Below are 13,767 nucleotides of genomic sequence, written 5' to 3'. Positions count from 1 at the left end.
TAAGTAGCATGTGAAGTAAACGGTGGCAGGGCAGATCCCAGTGCCGAATAAGAGAGAGTCCCGGGAGAAAGGGATCCGGGCGATGATATTCATGAGTGCTGTGCTCCGAAAAGGGGGAGCGGAACTGAACTGAACTGAACGGAACGGAACGGAACCCAACGGTCCATTCAATGCGCCCCGTTTTGAATGCGCGAATGTGCATGTGTGAATGGTCCATTGAGTGACCAAGTGGCCCGGGGAATACCACTCTCCACCAGTCCATGCGAGAGGGGGGAATTCTTAAGTCATTTATGGTATTGGTCTGGTTTTCAGCTGCAGTCATTCATGCTCATAAATTCATTCAGTTCTGTCCACCATTCAAAGGCCAGCACTCACCTTGAATTCCCTTAAAGATTTCCTCCACTAACTTTGAGACTCTTTAAGGCTTCCAGCGACTATTCCCAACCGCAAATGCAAAAAGAAAATACCATGCAAAATGTTTGATAGTCGATGGAAATCTCGAAAATTGTTGTTGATTTTCCTGTAATAAAGTATAAAATACGTCCGATAAAATGGTTTATGAACGATATACCGTTTAATATTAAACGTATTGCCAAATGTCTGAATTGTTTGCAACTTCTGTGGGTGTTTCCTTTCGGCTTTCGTGTTTCGTTATATTTATAATATTTGCATTTACCTCCCTCAATATACACATGTACATATGTACTATGCACACTCTCAGGTAGACACGTTCCCTCAGCATTCACCTTGAACTCACTCACTCTGCACACACACCCTCCATCTCCCCCCCATTCATTCCTATTCATTCCATTTGTGTGCCCTTCATCGATGGCATTCAATTTCGACCATTCACAGAGAGAGTGGGGAGAGTGTGGAGAGTGGAGAGGAGTGCACATTTTTGGAGTGCTTCAACTACAAACTTGTGCTCCTGCCAGACATCACATCATCATCGTCATCGTCATCAGAGGAGCATTGGAATCGGAATAGGAATAGGATTCCCCTCTTTTTCTTTTGGAATTTTACTCTAATATCATATACATATGTGTGTGTGTGTGTGCCCCGAAAATGGTTGGGTGACCAAAACTCTATCTTGAAACGATTTGTGCACACTCGATTTGACAGTCAGTCAGTGCCACATGCCCCCCCCCATGCCGCCCATGCCACACTTTCTGGCGGAGTCCGTCCCTTTGAATCGTTTAAATGTAGCCAACAATAATAAAACATTTTAAACTTGCGGCAGCGGCAGCGGCAACAGCAGCAACGGCGGCGGCTAATAAAGCAAAAGGGGCAAAAAAATGCTACGAGCAAAGCGGAAGCGAAATGGAGAAGGAAGGACCCAAACGAAAGGAAGAGGAAAAGGAACTCCGAAATGAAATCAGAGACACATCAAAATGGGGAAACGTCTGCTGTTGCTGTTGCTGCTGCTTTTGGCCAAATATGAAAATGTATGTGGGATGTGGGAATGTGGGAATGTGAATGTGAATGCGCCCCAGGACCAGGAACAGGACGATGCCGGGCGATTTAGGGATTCCAGAGCTGGACAATGCCGCATATAAGTAATGAAGATAAGGCCAACAAAAAAAGAAGGGGCTGGCCCCAGAGAGGAAGAGTGGACTGGACTCCCCCCACAGACTCGTGCGACGAGTATGCAAGGAAATCGGGCATAAACATTCACTTAGCCATAATAAAAGAAGAGCAACGGCAAATGGCAAACGGCAAACGGCAACAGCAGCCAAAATACTTCGTACGTCTAGTACTCAAATGAACAACATTTCTATTTAAACAGCCCCCAGAGGCATGGTGAGAGGAAGGGACGAAGCGGGACGAAGCGGGACGGAGGAAGGAAACGGCACCCCCCATCACCCCATCCCAGAGGCAGAGACCCACAGCTTTGGTCACGAGGGGTCACAGCAAAATTTGTCTGAAGTTTCGCTCTTTTGAATGGAGAACGTCCCGTCATTCCTGGGCTCTGATTTTTTTTCTATTGCTGGAGCCAGATTTCCTTCGACTGATTAAAAATTGACTGATGAAGGCGGCCCCCTTTGCCTGTTTCCTCCTTAAAATGAAGGGACTTTCTGACATAGAAATTGTTATAGTAGTGAAGGGTTTTCCCTGGTGGGGATTGGGGGGAAATGTCGCGGCATACAAGACTTTTGTGCGGCAGGCAATGTTTCTCTACAGAAACTACACCGAAAGAGAATGTTATAGCTGGGGAGTTTTAAGAGCAAAAGATAGCAAAATGATTTGACAGTTTGCGGCATTTTATGGGAATTTTATTGATGTTGAGCGACTCTACTCTTATTATTTTTACGATTTCTTTTCGATTATGGAACATTATAAATATGTAATTTTTAACATATTTCGTCCACTGAATTTTTTTTTAATATTTCGTCATCTTTTACCATTTTCTTCAAGTATTTTTTTTTTGTTTGCTTAGTATATCCTTAAATCTTTTTTCTTAGTGTTCTTAGATATATTTTGGTCTCTTATATTTTTTCAGAATTTGAGATTAAGATTTTGTTTGGGGTGTACTTTCCAATAGGCTGCTGCATTTGTTGTATTTCTATTCTTTATTATTTGTTTCATTATTAAGCTAGTATATACATATATTTTTTAATTTTTTGGATATTAGTATTTATTAAATAGTTTTTTCATGTATTAGTAATTTCATGGGCATAAATCCTGTTTTCTGATATTTTTATCGGTATTTTCCCCATATTTATACTCTCTTACCAGCACTCTTGTATTTCAAAGATTTTTGTATATTCACTGCCCGAATGTGCTGTATTTTAAGAACTGTGTAATCTACCCAATTGAAGAGTATGAAAATGTCCTAAACCGCCCACCCATAATTCTCCTCATTCCAACACTCAACTGCGTTACAAAGGGTATCGGTCCCATATTTTTGCGAGTGTATCAAAGTGGAAGAAAAGCGAAAACCTTAACCCGCTGGCGCCAAAGTCGCAGTCGCGTGGGTAACACAATAAATTTGCAAGGACAAGGCCCGGTATCGTACGAGTACGAGTCTGGGCCTGGGCCTGGGCCGGGGGTCTTTGGTCTTGGGTCTGGGGGTCTGGCAAGGCGCCAAGCCATGGTCCAAGGGAATGGATAAGGCAAGCGCCTGGGCGGATGGACACACGAACGGAATGGCGAAACGTAACGGAGCCCGGAGGAGGACCTGAGGACAATGGCAAGCGTTAAGCAATAACACAGCTCTGAGGGTGGCTCAACGGTAGCTGGTGGTGACATTGTCTGGATTCCCTTTCATATACGAGTACACACACACACCCACACACACACACACACAGGAGTACGAATAAGAGTATATGTATATCCCCCCCACCCTCCTGTTACTTTTTTGGGGGTTGTCTAAACCAAAATCACCCACCATTCCGCCTCTGGTTTCTGTGCTCTGGCTCTGGCTCTGGCTCTGGCTGTGGCTGTGGCTCCGGCTTCCCCCCCTCCCTTCCGACAAAGTCCTCGTCGTCTAAGAAGAAAACTGTAGTAAATAATTCTTTAAAGATTTAGAGACACTCCAGCCAGCCAGCCAGCCAGCCAGCACGAGAAGAAGCGAAAGGCAGTGGCAGCACACCCGCACAATTGCAAATTTTTATGAGATATTCACGGGGGAGAATTACTCATTGAGAATGAGGCAAGAGATGAGAAGTGAAGAGGGGGGATGTCTGGGGTGTGGCGCGTGCTTGTCGCGGCTTTTTAGCTATTTTCGTCATCGCTCCCAGTCCCAGTCGCAGTCGGCATCGCCATCGGAGTCGGAGTCACAGTCTCGCGTTCATCGTCTCGACATAAGCCGGCCACATATCAAGATTAATTTTTTCCAAGATAATAAATTCAATGCAGATTAAATGGCAGAGACCATTAAATTATCGACTTGAGGTTCGGTTTGGTTGAGACTTCTCCGCAGCACGCAGCACGCAACACGCAGCTGGTGCGTGGGTTGATGCTTTGGGTATAAATAGAGAGAGGGGTTGTATTTTTCTGGGATTGAGTCTTGGGATTGGGTTTTGCGACTCTGATGACTGCATTAACTGCCAAACGTGCGTGAAGAGCAATTGATAATCGTAGTCGCCGCCGACGTCTTCGACTAACCCTGTGATATGGTTACCAAACGGTTTCACGCGAAAGCAAACGAATCACAGCCTCATTGTGCCACTAATTTGAATAATTGGAGAGTGAAGAGAAAGTGGAAAGGAATCCCCAGGAATCATCTTTAAGTTGACATTGAAAACGAGAATGGTCTCGCCATTTAATTTTGGAGTCTTTTGTTTCTGATTGGGGAAGTAACGAGACGATTGAAATTTTATTTTTATTGCATACTTGCGTATTTGTGTTAGGTTTGTGTTGTTATTTATTTTGGTAGGTATTTTCACATTTTTACCTTAACTTTTTTTTTTTGTGGTATGAATTTGATTTGATATTTATATTGTATATTTATTATTTAAGCGCTTTTTTTTTGGGTTACTTTTCTAGTTATTTGTGATATTTTCTAGTACTTTTCGTCTTTTCTAGAATTTATTGCTAACTTAATTTTTCTATTAATTAATGGTTCTAATATTTGATGTACTTTTGTTTAGGTCAACGCCCCTAATTAGAAACCTTGAAATTTGATTGAAGATAGAAGTTCATCAATATATGCAAAACTCTTTCATTATTCCGTTCGTAGAGATATCTCTAGGAATATTCGTGATTTTGATTCATTTTTTTTTATGCGAATCTTCTACAAGATTCCCAACTTATTTTTAAATATCTCAAAATTTAACGGAATATATTTTCCTTATCTTGAACTCACTTTATCTGAATAAAAGTCGCTAGTATTCTTTCAGAACTATCACAAAAAAGCACCCAAAAATAAATGTAGGGTAAACGTTTCACAGTCTCATAGCTTTTGCCGGAACAATATTTTCCGCCTGCAGCGCGGAAAAAATCTCTGTGTTGGGATTATCTTGTCTTAGATCTTCTTTCGCTTGTCCGAAAACCACTATCCTTCGCGCTGTGTCCTTTTGCCACAGAGAAAGTTATAATAGAGATGTGCAACTCTTGGACCTACTATCTCCCATGCTGTCGCTCTCTTCTCTGGTGGAATGAGAAATGGGAAAAAATGGATGGCAGGGGGATAACGGGGAATAGAGATGAAGGCAAAACGCAACGCAGACACATCAATTACGAGAGAAAAAAAGTAGACTGAGAGGCGTGGAGTGGTGAGGAGAGAGATGTGGAGCAGCTTCAATTGAACGCGATTTCGTTGTTCTTTCTGCCGCTGGCGTTGGAGAAGTCGGGAGCAGGGATACCAACTGTTAAATGCAAACGACAGCCCCATCCCCATCCCCATTCCCTCCCCCAACCTTATCTAAGCCCATCAATCAGGACACAAAACGAACTAAAAAACAAAACAGCAAACACACACACACGCGGGAGAGAGTGAGAGGGAGAATAAATAGAATCTCAAAGTCAGTTTTTTTGGTGTTTTTTTTTTTTTTTGGCAAACAAACAAACCGATTGACGTAGGCCTCCAACTGCTCCTCCCCCACCCCTATTCCTTTTCCCTTTGCTTAATCAATGTGCGGCAAGCAGTGCAACTGCTGCCAGGGGCAAGTGGCATGGAGCATGGGGCAACACGAGCTAGCAAAATGTCAAATGCGTTGATTGGAAAGCCGCCAGCGCGACTAAAAACGCCAGCTAAATCGCGGCCTGGCCCATGCTCGGTCGCTCGCTTGTAATGTGAATGAGATTTGTTGAAAATCGCAAGAGGGCAAGCCTCGAAAGAGTGCAAGAGAAGTGGGCGCCCTGCCAGACCGCACAATCAGTTTCCGTTTCCGGTTGCTGGCCGCACAATTAAGCGCGTCGGCGGCGGCCATTTTGTTGCTGGACATTGGCAGCGGTGCACTATGGTCCCAACGACCACTTTTGTTGGCCAAAAATTAATAACTCGCCAACGAAACAAGATTTTTCAAATTAGTTTTTGTGGTGTGGTGTGGCACCGCCTTTTTTTAATAATGCATATTAAAAATTAATTATTTATAAGTTTTAAAACATTTTTATTAAGAAATTAATTAAATTAATTTTTATTAAAATTATAAAGGCGTGGCACGCATAAAAAAAAACAAAAATTTTGATTTGAAAAAAAAACACAAATTTTAAATGGTTGCCGCAAAGAGAAAAACGCTTTTGTCAGGGTGGAAAACGCTTTTTCCAGGATGCTCGTTGGGTCAGAGTGTTGGCGGCTTTCCCACTGGGTTCTGTACAGCCTTGCGAATCAATTTAGTCTTTTCTGGGCATACAACTAGTTGTTTTAGAACAAAATAGAACGGCAAACAGCTCTGTATTGTTGATTTTGGGTGTTTTGATATACTAATGTAACTTTTAAGAATTTTGGTCCAATGTGGTATTTCTTACTATATACATTACAACAAGAATTAATTAATCTACGACACACAATAGATGTCAAGGCGGGACTATGTGGGACTCACTAAATATACATTTTCAAAAATCATTTTTCAATCAAAATTGACTCAAAAAAAGGACTTACTTTAACCTATAAGTACGAAGACATCACAACTACTAGATGCAGTTAACAATACAAAACACGTAGTCAAAACCCAACAGATTAAGATTCAATCAAAAAATTTGATCGGTTAATTTATGAGAAATTTAAAATTGTAATTAAATTGAGACATTTTCACTGCGCGTGCTTTACAGTGACAACAGCTGGTTTGCACAGCTGATTTTGTGAATGTGGCGCCATCTATGGAAATGGAGCATGGTACGCAATTTATATGCTCACTCTTTTTCTAATACTAAGTATTCAAAACCAGGGTTTTTTTTTTCTTTTGAAAATTGAGTTGGGCCCATAGTGCGGTGGCACGGGGGCAGGGCTAATAAACAAGCGAAACAAACGAGCCGTGAGGTGAGAGGTGTGTGCCCCTGTGCGGCTGTTTTTTCAGATACCCCTTTTTGCGAAGGGGCGGGGTATGTCCCTTACATTCAAGGAAAAAGTGTCACAGTCGGAGCGGAGAAAGGCGAAATCCACATATTTAATGCTAAAATCTCTTTAAATGTTTCCTTAAAGGTTGCCAGATGAAAAGAGTTAATATATTCAACCCCTGCGATCCAATAAACATTTCTTTTGGATTGGAAATATAGTCGAAATACTTTATTGTGGCATAAGGGGTACTCTCACCTTCGAATCCTTGCGGAAAACCCGCCGCCCCCCCTCTCCACATTCCGTTGTTCCTTTGTTGTTTTCGCATTGCTGTTGTTTTATCATACTTTGGTTTCGGCCATTCGCTTGTCGTTTGGTCCTTGGGTCGCTTCATTAACTGTAAAAAAAATATATACCTACATATATACTATAAAGTATGTTGTATATGGTGGGGGGGGGATTGAGTAAAGGAGGAGTGTGGCCGGCGTTGTCGTTGTCGCTCTCTGTTGGCTCTTCACACCTTTATTTGTGCAAGAGCTTTTGTCTTGATGGAACGGCGGGGGGGAATGCGTTTTCTGTTCGGTTTCATTTCGTTTCGGTTTTGGTTTTTGGGTTTTTGGTTTTTCTCGTTGTTGAAGAGCCAGCCAGCCAGCCAGCCAGCCAGCCAGCGCGCGTATAACCAACAGCAACAGCCAACAGCCACAACAACGAGACTACACCATGGTCATCGGAATATACATACATGCATACGGTATACGGTATACGTGTGTACATATCTTTGCGCAACGGAATGTTGTATTGGTGTTGTTTGACTTGGGCTTGGCGACGGGGGGAGTGTTGCATTCCGCCGAAAGTGGGTGGTTTTTGGATGGAGTTTGCCTGGCTGGCTGGCTGGCTGGCTGGCCCACCCATTGTGCCAATTTATGACCTGTCAGAAATTTCACTGCACAACAACCAGGCCCCACCCGCTTGAAACGCCTTGGAACAAACACACACACACACACACACACACACACACACACATAACCCAACCCAACCCAGCCTCATGCAACCCAATGTAACCTTTAAGTGCAGTCGAACGAGAGCCGCCCCAAAAAGCAGGCAACACTTTGTGCCACAGTATAGGGCGCTGGAAAGTAGGCAATGGTTTTTGATGTAATGCATTTATGAATGGGATGGGGTGGGGTGGGGCGAGATGGTTCTTGCTAGAGGGCCAGGCCTGACCTTAGGTTAAGTTTGACCTTTTCGCTTAACTTAAAGTTAACTTAATGCCCCACGACCTGAGCTTATCTTTGATATATGTATGTAGATATGTATTTATTTATGTACATATGTATGTACTGTAGTCCGGATTTTGCTTTTGTCTTGGCTTTACTTTACCACATAATATACTAGAACGTGACATCGTGTGGCCTTTAAACCAATTAAACTCCCTGAGAGACTTAATCATACGAAAAGTTCAGCCAAACGGAGGACTAATTGAAACCCCATTTAAATCCCGTAGGCCAATCATAGCCATAACCAATTATAGCTGTATCAATTCCCTGACTTTTCGCTTTTTATCTTTTTATCTGCCCTAAGCCATATAAAACTCCAACTTTTTGAGCACTTAAAGAAGTTAAACTCTGGCCAACTTTATTTGTATTAACCACACACAATCGTCTCCAGCATTAAACAGTGCTTAAGCTCCTTTTTGGACTTGAGCAATGCCTGGTTTAGGCTCTATCTTTAGTCACTAAATCGCCCTCAATCGTTGAATGATTCAATCATAATGTTATCCAATTTTAAATTAACCTTTTCCCAGTCTGCAAGTGGGAATAGAACCCTACTTAACGCCTCAACTAATCAACTCCATTCGCAGTGCTAACCCTTATGCTTCACACCCCTAGCCAATGCCTGACTTAACCCTTATCCCAGTGCCAGTGCCATCGCCACATAACACAAAATAACAATCAACCTTTTGCTCGCATTATACCAGCACTAAAACTGCTGTTTCCTCTCTCGTTCAAATGATCCATTATATTCCATAGCAGATGTTGGCCCACCCTTCCGGGGGAGCCTCCTCCACTTCAGCCTCCTCTGGATCATCCTTCCGCTGACATCCATCCAACAGGGACATAATCAGTATTAACTCTGGCCTTCCTGGCTGCCTCACTGACTGGCTGCCTGGCTGCCTGGCTGCCTCACTGCCTGTCTGCCTTTGACTGAATGGGGGCTGGGGCGGGACTGCCGCCTGAATGCTTCTGCTGCTTACGACCCAATTCATGTTTATTGCAGTTTATATAAAAATTGAAACACGCCCATTACCCAACAGAGCATCAGGTACCGTACTCCGCCCCGCCCCTTTCGACGTGTCGCTCCCACCTACAGGTGTTGGATATTTTCGAAATATTTTTACTTCCTCGAGTTTTTCTCTTCTCCTGTTTTTTGTGAAGCGCAGATTTAATATTTCCGCACAATTGTCGGGGCACACGCCCCTCCCCACCCCACCCCTTCGGGTAGGTGTTGCCATGACATTGTCAGAGAGTGGCAGGGGGTGGGGAGAGGGGTAAGCACACATGTCACATGTCCATGCCACGCCTTGTTGCAATAAAAAAAGAAAACAGCAAAGAGACCGCTACGCCTCCCATGCAGACAGACACACAGACACACAGACAGACAGATACGACGGCAAAGAATGCTTTTCATATGAAAGGTGTTTGACGCTCAACCACCCCTCACCACCCCTCACCCCCCATCCCGCTCTATACTGCCCTGCTGGTTGGTTCAATGACGCTTTGTGACGGCTTTTGACTTTTTGGCATTGTTGGTTGTTGTGTGTGGCCTGTGTTGACGGTTTTTATATTTATATTGAAGGTTTTTACACCCAGCGACAACCTCCCCCCCAGCACCCCAGCAACCCAGTCCCCCAGACCCCCTGCATATGCATTTGTCTCTTTCTTTTGTGATGTCAACCATCTCTTTCGCTATCTCTCGCGCTCTGTCTCTTTTTTAATGTGGATTTTGATGTCTGTGCGAACGCAACGAGCCACACCGTGACCGAAAAGCAAGTGACAGCCGCAGCAGCAGCAGCAGCAGCAGCAGCCTGCTCCCCCGTGCCCCTTGTACACAGCTCACCCCTCCGCCAATCTCCGCAGCCCTGCTCTTTTTGGCCTTCATTCATTCAGTCAATCATGCAGCCATTCAATTTATCGTTGACTTAACTTTTTGATGGCTTGCAAAATGAAATTTATGTGCCCCTCCCCACCCCTCAAAAAAAAACAAGAATCAACTCTCACCTTTCCTCTGTCCGTGCCTCACTCTCCCACTCTTTCTCGGTCTTTTTCGGGGGCATCCATCAGAAGTCGGGAGTGTCCCCTGGACCCCGGAGCCCGGAGCCCGGACCTTTGCCTGGTCAGAGCCCGAGCCAGAGCCCGAGCCAGAGCCATTGAGTGTTATCTTTGCGGTCGCATCTATAATGGGTTTTGTCACGTTGCAGACGAGTCTGCCCTTCCACCCGCATACACCCCCCACCCCACAGACCACATCCCTCCCATCTGCGCCACCCCATTCCCTTCACTGTCTGCTGAGGCATGAAAAACTCACGTCGACATCAATAAACTTGCAACAACAACAAAAAATACACACATACATACACGTATATATGTGTACATATGTATATATGGAAAAGGGAAAGGGTACAACTGTTGCGTGGTGGGGGTGGGGGTGCAGGGGGTAGCTGAATGTAGTAGTGCTCTCTGAATTTTTCACGGGCTATTCCAAATACATTTGGACCCTGCCTTTAAGCCGCTTCTAAAACTCGTCTCTGCCTTTTAGCTGAGGCTTAAAATTCCATCCCTACCCTTCCCCCTCCCCATACGTTTTTGCTTAATAACTTTGGCACCAAATGTGTTCCCTGGCCCCCCTGCCCCTTCCACTGCTTGCTTTTTGGTGGAGAGCGACAGAGAGCGACAAGTGCATCAAATTGTCAGACATTTTCCGGTGTTGACTTTGACCGAACCCCAAAAAACATAATTGTTAAAGTCCAGCCAGAGGCAGAGGCAGAAGCAAAGGCAGAAGGTGCCGGGCCAGGAGCAGGAGCAGGGCTTCCCAGCAGCAATATTGCGGTCAACAGTTGGGGGGGGGGACAGAGAAAGATAGAAAGAAGGGGGTGTGGATGGGACCGGGATAGCACCCAATAAAAGAACATGCATGCAACAATAAATAAATTAGAACAAGGTGCGGTACGACAGAGCCAACCCCAACCCCAACCCCCACCCATTCCAGCCCCCCATCCCCTAACACTGAGAAGAAAATATGTAAAAATAGGAAAAAAACATTCCAAAACTCATGGAAAATGGCATTTAATCAGGAAAAGAAAGCATCTTACTAGCAAAATCAAAACAATCTATACTTTTGGTTGATTCAAGTGTCCATTACTTTTGTGGATATATTTTTATTGGCTATGGGATAGAAATTTTCTTGGCAACAGGCACAGCAGTTACCATAAAAGTTTCGATGGTTTTTATGGGAATTTCTTCAAAGAAATTTTGTTGTCTTATAAATAAAAAATAAAATTCTGAATAGCAACATAATAACAATTCCTACATACCGATTTTAATCGGCGAGACTTGAATCGAGCTTCAGTGCCGCCTCATGCACATGACATGTATTTGGTTATTGGATTCTCGTTTATTTTCTTGGGCACTTTTTGCTTGTGGTTCTAGCTAGCGTCGATTGTGAATGGAGCAGTTGTACCTTTACGAGTATTTTTATTTTCTACGATATTTTCCATGATGATTTGATCTATTTTATTCCCATATCTCCTATGAAAAAGCTGCTTACTTTTGGTTAAACCTGATAGCAGTTTCTCTCAGTGTTTCGATATACAACGAGGCTCACTTAATAACGGGTTAGGCAGGTGGTGGTGGGAACGGTATGGTGTATGGTGTATGGTGTGTGGTGTGTGGTGTGAGGGTGGTGTTAGGGTGGCGCATAGATGGGGCTACGGGGCTACCGTTTTGTTGTCTGCTGCTCCGGCAGTCAGATGCAATTTATTGATAATATGCGAGGAGGAACAGGAAGCAGGAGCAGAGGGTGCGGCAGCAGGCTGGCAGGCTGGCAGGCCGAAGCAGAAGCAGAGGATACCAACTGGAAGTCAGCGCCAACTTTATGAGAATGCGACATTTCTGCCATTATGTTGGTTATTTACACACACACAAACACACACACACACACACACAGACACACACACAGACAATACACCCATAGAAACCCATTGGCCACATGGACACAGATGTCGAGGCAGTGCGCCAAAAGCGGCAGCAACACACAAAATTTGTTGCCACAATTTGTGCAACAAATTTCAAAGCAGACAATATTCCAGTTGGGGGCAGCACCAGCAGCAGCAGCAGCAGCAGCAGGGGCGAAACTAAAAGAAGAAGCTGCCAAAAGTCAATTGCTTGACTTGACCCAGCGCCCCAAGAATCTCAGGACTTGTTGAACTACAAAAAAGTGATCGGAAAGCAAGCAATTTAGAGATCAGAATAATATGGGGGGAGGGAAATCGAATGCCATTTGCATTTCTTATTCTTACTGTTATGTTGATAAATGCTGAAAAAAGATAATTATTGTTATCTCCATTGGGGAGTATCCTTATCATACATATCTTTAAAATTAGATCCAATACACAACTAATCGTATTCTTGTTACTGTTTTGTATCGTTTGCAGGAATACAATTCAAAGACTGCCTCATGCCATGCCATCCACTATTACCACCAACCCAGCAACAGCAACAGCATTAGCAGCAGCAGCAGAAGCAGCGGCCAACATCAGCATCAGCAGCTGACATCGTCAGCGTCCACGTCATCGTCCACATCATCATTGCAGCGAGCCGGTAGTCGATATGCCCTACACAAAGATCACAAATATCCCTTCGAGCTTGTCGAAAACGAAGATGACGATAAGCAGCAGGAGGCGGAGGCAGAGGCAGAGGCGGAGGACGAGGGCGGGCAGGAGCTAGTTGAATATCAGAGATATGCCAGAAATCAGAAGCAACGTTACTACGGTCACACTGTCGGCCAGAGGAGTCGTCGACGCTACTACAAATACGATGCCGTCGAGGAGTGTTGCCGCCCGATATTCCAGGATCAGCAATGTGACTCCCTCACAGACATGTTGTAAGGTGTGGATGAGTAGGGAATAGGGGGGGAGGCGATTCAGAGAATGGATTGAATGAATGATGAATGAATGAATGGAACGCAAGGTACCTACAAAACAAAAGTAACTACAGAATGGAATGAGCGCAATGCGTACAGAAAATAAAAGGCAAGAAAGAAACGCAAGGAAAAATCTCCCCGCCCGATCGCATGCAGTAAACGATAAAAGATAATAATGATAACCGATTACGATTACGATAACGATGTTGTATGTTGAATAGATGTATATCGATGTTTTTTTCCTGGATGTGTGGGGGCTAGGACCTAGGGCTAGGGCTATGGCTAGGGCTGATGAACATTTTAAATCTTTAATCGTTACTAAGCACAGAATTGATCAATATATATATTCAAAATATATGTATTATTAACCATCTGGCAGATCTGGCACCGCTATAAATGTATCTACATAGATTATATATACATATACCATAAACAAACACAGACACACACACACACATATATCTATATATATTTATTCATGTATATACAAAAGAGAAATTTTTTTTTTTTATCGCATCCCAACTAGAAATACGAGAAGAGCGAATGAGGAGAGATGAATTTTTTTTGAGATGAATGTGGAAACTAGATCTAGAAGATTGCACCACAAAAAGTTGTCTAAAAACATGATCATA

The 13,767-nt window shown here is 43.8% G+C and overlaps 1 protein-coding gene across 1 annotated transcript in view; it reads left to right on the top strand.

Moving 5' to 3' along the window:
• Window positions 1-12,736, top strand: part of LOC111068738 (homeotic protein female sterile) — a 114,826-nt gene extending 102,090 nt beyond the window's left edge. The window contains exon 7 of the mRNA XM_022358426.2: window positions 12,648-12,736. The gene's annotated coding sequence lies outside the window, so the exon portion shown is untranslated. The remainder of the gene's footprint in view (window positions 1-12,647) is intronic.
• Window positions 12,737-13,767: the final 1,031 nt, after the last annotated feature.

The sequence above is a fragment of the Drosophila obscura genome, unplaced genomic scaffold (genome assembly GCF_018151105.1).
Source record: "Drosophila obscura isolate BZ-5 IFL unplaced genomic scaffold, ASM1815110v1 contig_73, whole genome shotgun sequence".
In the NCBI taxonomy this organism is placed as follows: domain Eukaryota; kingdom Metazoa; phylum Arthropoda; class Insecta; order Diptera; family Drosophilidae; genus Drosophila; species Drosophila obscura.
The sequence above is the reverse complement of the archived record's forward strand: the minus strand, read 5'-3'. Positions and strand labels throughout refer to the sequence as shown.